The sequence below is a fragment of the Acyrthosiphon pisum genome, chromosome A1 (assembly GCF_005508785.2).
Source record: "Acyrthosiphon pisum isolate AL4f chromosome A1, pea_aphid_22Mar2018_4r6ur, whole genome shotgun sequence".
NCBI lineage: Eukaryota > Metazoa > Arthropoda > Insecta > Hemiptera > Aphididae > Acyrthosiphon > Acyrthosiphon pisum.
Genome location: NC_042494.1, coordinates 15,188,188 through 15,195,935, shown reverse-complemented (window position 1 = coordinate 15,195,935; position 7,748 = coordinate 15,188,188).

Genomic DNA, 7,748 nt, shown 5'->3' with positions numbered 1-7,748 from the left:
ATTTCCGCGGTGTAATATTGTTTTATCTTATCGAACATTCGGACACGTATAATCGGCTCGAGCCGATAATAAATTATAATATAAAAGAAAAAAAACGAATGTTGTTTGAACAACTACCGAAATCCAAAAATCCGAACCCTTTGCTATCATATTGTTGTACTGTACCGCGAGCGCTCTAAAAGCGTAAATTGGATTTGCCGGTCTTTTGCGATTTTAAATTACTATTATGTGAGCGTAGAAGTAACAGTGTGATCGTTCCATAAACAAATGATTATTCAGAAATATTATTTTTTGAAATTTAACAGTTACGAGCAATCAAGCATGTACATTTTCGCAGTACCTATGCCCGCAGAACTTGTACGAATTTTCTGAACCTGAAAATATATTATCTAATAATAGAATGTAACACGCACAATATGTTGTATTGGTGTTCTAAAATGCGATCGAATATTTTTGAAAAATGTATAATTTTTTTTGTATGAAATTTCTTACCAACATCACTATTATGAGTGATATCATAATAGTTGAGACGACACAATATTATTAAGTTTGTAACTATAATAAACTTTAATAATTAACTATAATATGTAAATACATATTAGATACCTATGTATAATATGTATACACAGAGTGAATCTTTTAAACACATCTCATTATCTGAAAAAGTATTAAAGTTATCAACATTTTTTTTACATAATTTAATGATTTAATTTTCGTGGTAACGAGCCAATCTGTAGTATATATTATAGACACGCAAAAGCCGTAGGTATAATTAATGATTTTAATTCGTATTATAGTAACTAGTAAGTATATGACCGTTGAACTTACAAGTCTTATCCAAGACAGTTGAATAGACTTACAATAATTTTTACGAGTGATAATAATTACAGTTAACTCGAAATCGAGTACCGAGTACTCTATACATTATATTATTATATCTTATTTTAATATTTTGTTAATTTATTTAAAAAAAGCTTGTTGGAAAATTAAAATTTTTTTGACACTTTTACGCGCGTTATAGAATCTGCGTAATAATATTGATTTTTATTCAACCGTATCTAAATTAATTTTCAAACCGACATTTGACCAGAACTCGACTGATTTATAGGTTGTAAAACGAAAAAACGGCCGCAAAAGACGGAGCCTAAATGTGTCTCGCACGGGGCTCTGACCTACGATACGAGGCCAACGATTGCTTATAGGGAGGTCATCGTTTTTATTATCGTCAGCCAACTTCTGCTATCCGCGACATATGCGAATAGCGAGGTCATTATTGATAACGAATGATATAATATATCGTTTTAACATTTACGAGTAAATAATTATAATATGTATCTATCAAGTAAATTTTATAAATACACATAATATACGACTCGACTGTTATGAATAATTATTATGTACAGTAAATATTATGCATACTAATATAACGTTATAATTTTCGATCAGCTGATAATTTAGTAAACAAATAATTTTTTTTGGCAAAAACACGTGTCCATAATTTTTAGTTGGCGACCGGCCACGATAATGACTTTAAATAACTTCTTTAAGCGAAAACATTTGGCATTATATTTATAATTAAATTGTACAGGCGTTACACTGAAGACAAACAACATTGTTTTTTGAAATATTATAATATTATAGTATTACGATTGATCAAAACATAAGTACATCATTATTTGTTATTATTATAAATATATTTAATTATTTAGCTTATGACTACTAGTCAACAACTTATATACACTATCGATCATAAGTGCGTAGTGTAGTACGTTCGTATTGTTTTGTGTCTGGTAAACAATATACATTTGTATTAAAAAAAAACAACAACTTCATAACATTATACATTTTTACGCCGTTTTATTAAATATAGGTAGATATAATATTTATTTTTCCAAATAATAAGTGACGATAATCAATTGGTGAGAATGTGAGGTACTAGAAAATTCAAAATTGGACACGAAAAATTGGCCAGCCACAAACAATAGTATAATATTATTATGGCCATTTGGGCCGATTGCTTTAATTTTGTTTTTATTGAATAAATATGAAACATGATTGTGTAAAAATGCGTTCTGTTCGGGTGGGTACGTACAATATTGTTTTTTTACCGCCTAATACATTCACTTGCCTAATGAAAGTTTAAAAGTAAGTCCTGGACGTGTAGAACATTTGGGTATAGCTTCACAGTATGACATAGAATTAATTATTAAAAAAAAAGAATTATTTTTTTAAAAATTTAGGATGTAAAATTGTTAAAAAATATTAACTATTGTTAGTTAGTTTTTTAATCTTACCCTTGACGGCCCCGGTTCTATTCAAATGAAAAGGAAAAAGCAGGTAAGTGGATGTCGCTCTGCTGTACAGTAGGTTACAAGTGGGTCATTGTATAATGGGTAATATTATAGACTTGAATTCAATGATAAAATATTATTGTATAAGAAAAACGATTCTGAGCGGAGACGGTTTGTCAGTCTGGATATTTTATATTGTTATTATTTATTTTATCATGTAAGTGGAATTAATATTATAATATTATAATTTTTTATTCGTTTCTATGGTGATAAACAAAGCGTTAGAAATTAAAATCCCATTTTTAGCGTTTTTATCGGAAAATGACCTCTTTAAAGTACCATCTTGATCCAATTTGTTAAAAGATAAGGTACAATGTGTTGAAATCGAAGCAGTCCTTCTGGTAGAAATTTTGTGTACATAATATATAAAACAAAAAAATAAACACCATATTGTAAAACCAATAGCTTTCTCGCTCCGCTCAGAATCTAAAACGAATAGTGTAAAACTTGGCGTTTCGGTACATCGCAATAACGGTAGTTGTTTGTTATCGCCACGCCGCCGGGAGACCGTCCGTTGTACTCGAATATTATTTTTATGTAAGAACCGTTACGAAACATTCAAATAAAATAAAATAATAACAGTATAATATTGTTTACAATACATTATAGCCAATAGTTAATATTTCAAAATTATACGAAAATAAACACAAACAAATAAGACAAGATCCCGAAGATCCTAAAAATATGTTACACATTTTAATTGATTTAACGGTATGTTTTTGTTGAAAAAAGTGAATGCCAGTATTAAATATTGCGGTAAATTAAAATAGTTTAATCATTAAAATTAATGTTTGGATAACAATATTTTTAAGTACGAGTAAGTCAATACAATTGGATATAATATAATAGCAAAATAGGGTCCTACGCACATGAAATTAGGCATACAATATATAGCAAAAAAACAGACAGTATACTATAACGTCATGATTATAATAATATAATAAAATATAATGTAATCAAAATAAATTATGAAATGTATTCAACCTTTTTCCATAAATAAATCACATATTTGGTACTGGACTTACCTATACATGTGGGATATCAAGAATCAAGTTACAGTGAAGTATCGACCGGGATTCAGGAATATCGAATTATTGGATTAAATTGGACCTCTGAACGCTGACGCGTGAGGTCACCCGGTGGCGGGGTGATAGTAAACAAGTATACCATAATACAGTCAAACATGATTGTTAAAAAAATGTATTCAACCGAACATATTTGCCTATATTTCACTCGAGAGCATTACAAATTTCACAAATTAATTCAAACACCAACCGCTGTACAATAGGATATATTATAGAAGTAATCCATAATACAGTTGTTGCAAATATTACACAAAACTGTTTATCTATTATTTCCACGCGTTCGCAGATAATTATTATTGTTGAGCTGTAATATTATCAAAACTCTATTAATAAAAATTATTTTTAAAAAAAATCGTATAAAACGTGAAGGTTATACGAATCCAAATATGCACATATAGTTCTCTTTTCTGAATATTATAGATAAAATATATTTCTACTATCAACATATAAAATATAAATAAACGGAGCATCGCGTTGTATATATACGTGAGATTGTACTTGAATATTTTCCGTTGTTATAGGGTCAGGGTTTTTGTAACTTTTTTTTAATGGAAGACAATTTATATACAGGGTGATTGTTGAAAATTATTACGTTACAGATTTTTGGAGTTTTTAAATAATATACCTAAAGAGCATAATATCCCAAAATCGTTGAGATTTTTTGTAGTACTTCAGGAGGGTTCTGTGGTGATACAAACTTCTGTTTTACAATTTTTTTTCTCAAAAATGGGAGAACCCCATTTGTTACTGTAAATTATATAGTGGATAGTTTTTTTGAAAACTTTGATGTACCTATAGTTCAAAATGCAAACAAGTAGTTTCATATTTATTAAAATTTTTATACTCAGGTCTAAGAATAAAAACAAATTTTAGAATTTATTGAAATAATGTTTTGCTTTTCAAGTTTAATAGCAAATAAAATAAATTAACTATTACAACGTTTCAACAAATGTATAAAATATGAACTTTTCTTGCATAATATATATATATTCATTATTCATATGTCATAACGTATACAATATATTATATTAGAAAATTTATGTGAACTCATGCCACCCCTCTCTCCCTAACATTAACTTATTCATTAATAGGTCCCATTTTCTTTTAGGGCGAAATAAATAAAATTAAATCCTTGACTCCACCCGCGTACGTTTAGGTGTTAAGAAAGTACATCTGAAGGGTATTTCCGTTAATCTTCATAGTCATTCCTACTTTATAAGTTATAATCTAAAACGAATATTGACCGTGAAAATTAATAAAATACATTTTTGTTAATTATGATTGGTATGCAATTATGTAATGATAAAATAAATATTTTATTTCTGTTTACATCACACACGAATGATTGTTACATTTTTGCGTTATTACATAACAATATGGTTCGGTTGGTCCCCAAACAATATTTAGCGGAATCGTCGTTTCAAAAAAATACATTTTGGCAGTAAAAAGGAAATCGAAACATTTTCTTTTTTGATTGAATGGAGTTGCCGTTCGTAAACTGGGAATCTGTTTTTGGTCGGAAAAGGACCATACTCGAGTTTTCAGGGGTCATTTATCCAATATTGTATAATTTTTTTTTCATAAAATAAGTACCTAATTTTGTTTTAAATTATTTTAACACTATCGGTTTTCTTTATCACGGCAAACGTCATATCTAACCTTGTGAGAATTAACCTTAAAATCACGGATTGCACTATCTTGGTATCAAGTTGTCATATCTAGTAATATAAGATAATAATGGTACAAGACACGATAATAATTATTGATAACCACGAGGCACAAACGCCAATAGTTAAATGTAATAATCATCGAATATTGGAGTTACATAAACTATAGGTACATCGATGATAATAATGTATGTATTTTATAATAAAAATATTATATTTTTAAATACGTTTATACTTTATAACTTTTAGTTATATTTTATGAATCTACCAGAATTTGTTATTTTTTGAACTCTTATCGCATACATTTAAATAGTACAAGATTCGATAAAGACAAATAATATATTATATTATTATGTACCTATTGTACCTATATTAATAATTATCATGTATTTTAAATGTACCTACTTTGAATGCGGTGGTCATATTAGTATATACCAGATACCTACTCAATAAGTTTTTACTGTGGAAATGTAGTTATTATCATATCGGCCCCGATCCTAACGAGGTTTTCCTCCGAGCCACGTTATCTTGAAGTCAGGCTCCGATTACTATAACGCCAATCTGTTTTATCCTTCAATTATTTTTTATAAATTACAATAGGTATTATTTGTTACCTTTAACTGACTAATCGTAGTATACGAACTTGTTATACTTTCAGAAGACTGCACTATACTGTACTGTTGATCATCAGCATATATTTCGCTCCGCCTGAAGTTTTACTGCCGTTGATTACACATTCCGATTTTCCATAACAATATAGCTGACTATAGTAATTATTATTCATTAAAAAAACAGTTGCAAAAAGAACTGCAAAGTGTATAACCCGGTTTACGGTTCGTTGAAGAGAACATTATGTTTTGTAACGATTATAAAGAAATTATAATCAATGTTCAATGTTGATATTCAGCGTTGACGCCATAGACTAATATTATTGCTCTATGGTTAACGCACAAATAATGTGTTTTTTTTTGCATTTCTTAGATGATATTATGATATTTTCACTCTCGCAGTTTTTTATTCATGTAAATATGTGTTTCATTTTATTATAAACCTTCGCTTTTTCATTCATTGTACATCGTTAATTACCGCGGGAAGACACCGCGGGTAATAGTATCAGTGGAGGTACTTTAACCGTAGATTCTAGTAAATTACAATTACAGCAGACGTAGGTATTTATTAATTATTATTATCTATTATTAATTATTATAGTTATAGAACTTTAAAGTTTAAATCATATTGTAATAATACAATATTATTATTATTGACTGTTGTTCATTAATAATATTGTACACATCGTATGCATAATATTTTGTTGCATGTTATCAAATTTGCTGATTGTAGAACACTAAAGCTGCGTTAAATTTCATAAATAACTTTAAAGTTTTAAACGAATATAAAATATTATAACGAAACTGTGATTTTAATTTACAACGCAGCTATAACCACGCAATTTTTTTAATAATTTACCTTTGCGGTCCGCAAAAAACTTATCATTCCATCACATATTGTAATAATATATTATACCTGAATTATTATTCGAACGGATCGAATGGGGAAAACAACGTCGTTTTCTGTGGTGTGCAAATTGTATAGAGTACGCCTCAAAAAGTGTATTGTTTCCTATCTGTTACCAAAAAGCGAGGACACAATACTCGTCGAATACGAGCCTCGTACAAATTACTGCGATAAATCACTATCCTGCAAATGAAAACAACAATTTCGCTTCGGAGTTTTGATCTTCGCGTGGGTATACGATTTTTACCGCAAGCTCGTTACGACTCAAAATCTATATATGTTCATCAAATACTTCAAATAGTTTGAAACCATACCGATGCGGTTATCGACAAGCTATACATCAAGAAGATTGGGAAGGAGGTATTTTTGGACGTTCTGGACCTAAAAGATGGACGAAAATCGGCCCATTTGGGATAAAGTAAACTTGATTTAAGCTTTAAGCCAAAATACCTGGCCTCTTTTATTTTTTTCACAGTTATTATAGAAATAGTTTTTTGTTGATTTAATTTTAAAACGATGCAAACGTCCTAGGTTTTTAAAGTCGTAAAAAAAGAAAACATTTTTAATCGACCCTCACGAGTCACGATGACTATAAGAAAATAAAACCCCATAAACTCAAATGAGGTGTCAAAATCAGTTAATTTAAACCGGCTGATTATACGGCTCAAAACTGTCGTGCAATGTTCGACAAAAAATATATTTTTTAGCATCTCGAAAACCATGCGGCGAATTTTGACGTTTCGACGTTATATAATAAATATGTATTACGCACGTCGATAAGTTTGTCTGTGATCGTTGATCTCCTACGTCATGCTTCGATTCGAGTGACCGATTAAAAAAATAATAAACATTGAATTCCAATAATCGCATTTCGTTGTGAGAATAGTATTTATTAATTATGACCTTTTAGCAAATGCGCATTTGTTACATGAACACACGTACACGACCAGGTCGTGGCGCCTGTTGACCCAGCGAGAACACTTTATATTATAATAATACTGTGGTAGGTTATACTGTTAGTGCGACTGTAGTTACGTGTTGTTTGACGTAGATACTTAAATATATATTACCCATTACGATGCTTAATATACATAATATTATATAATGTCAATGGATCATACTTTCGCGTT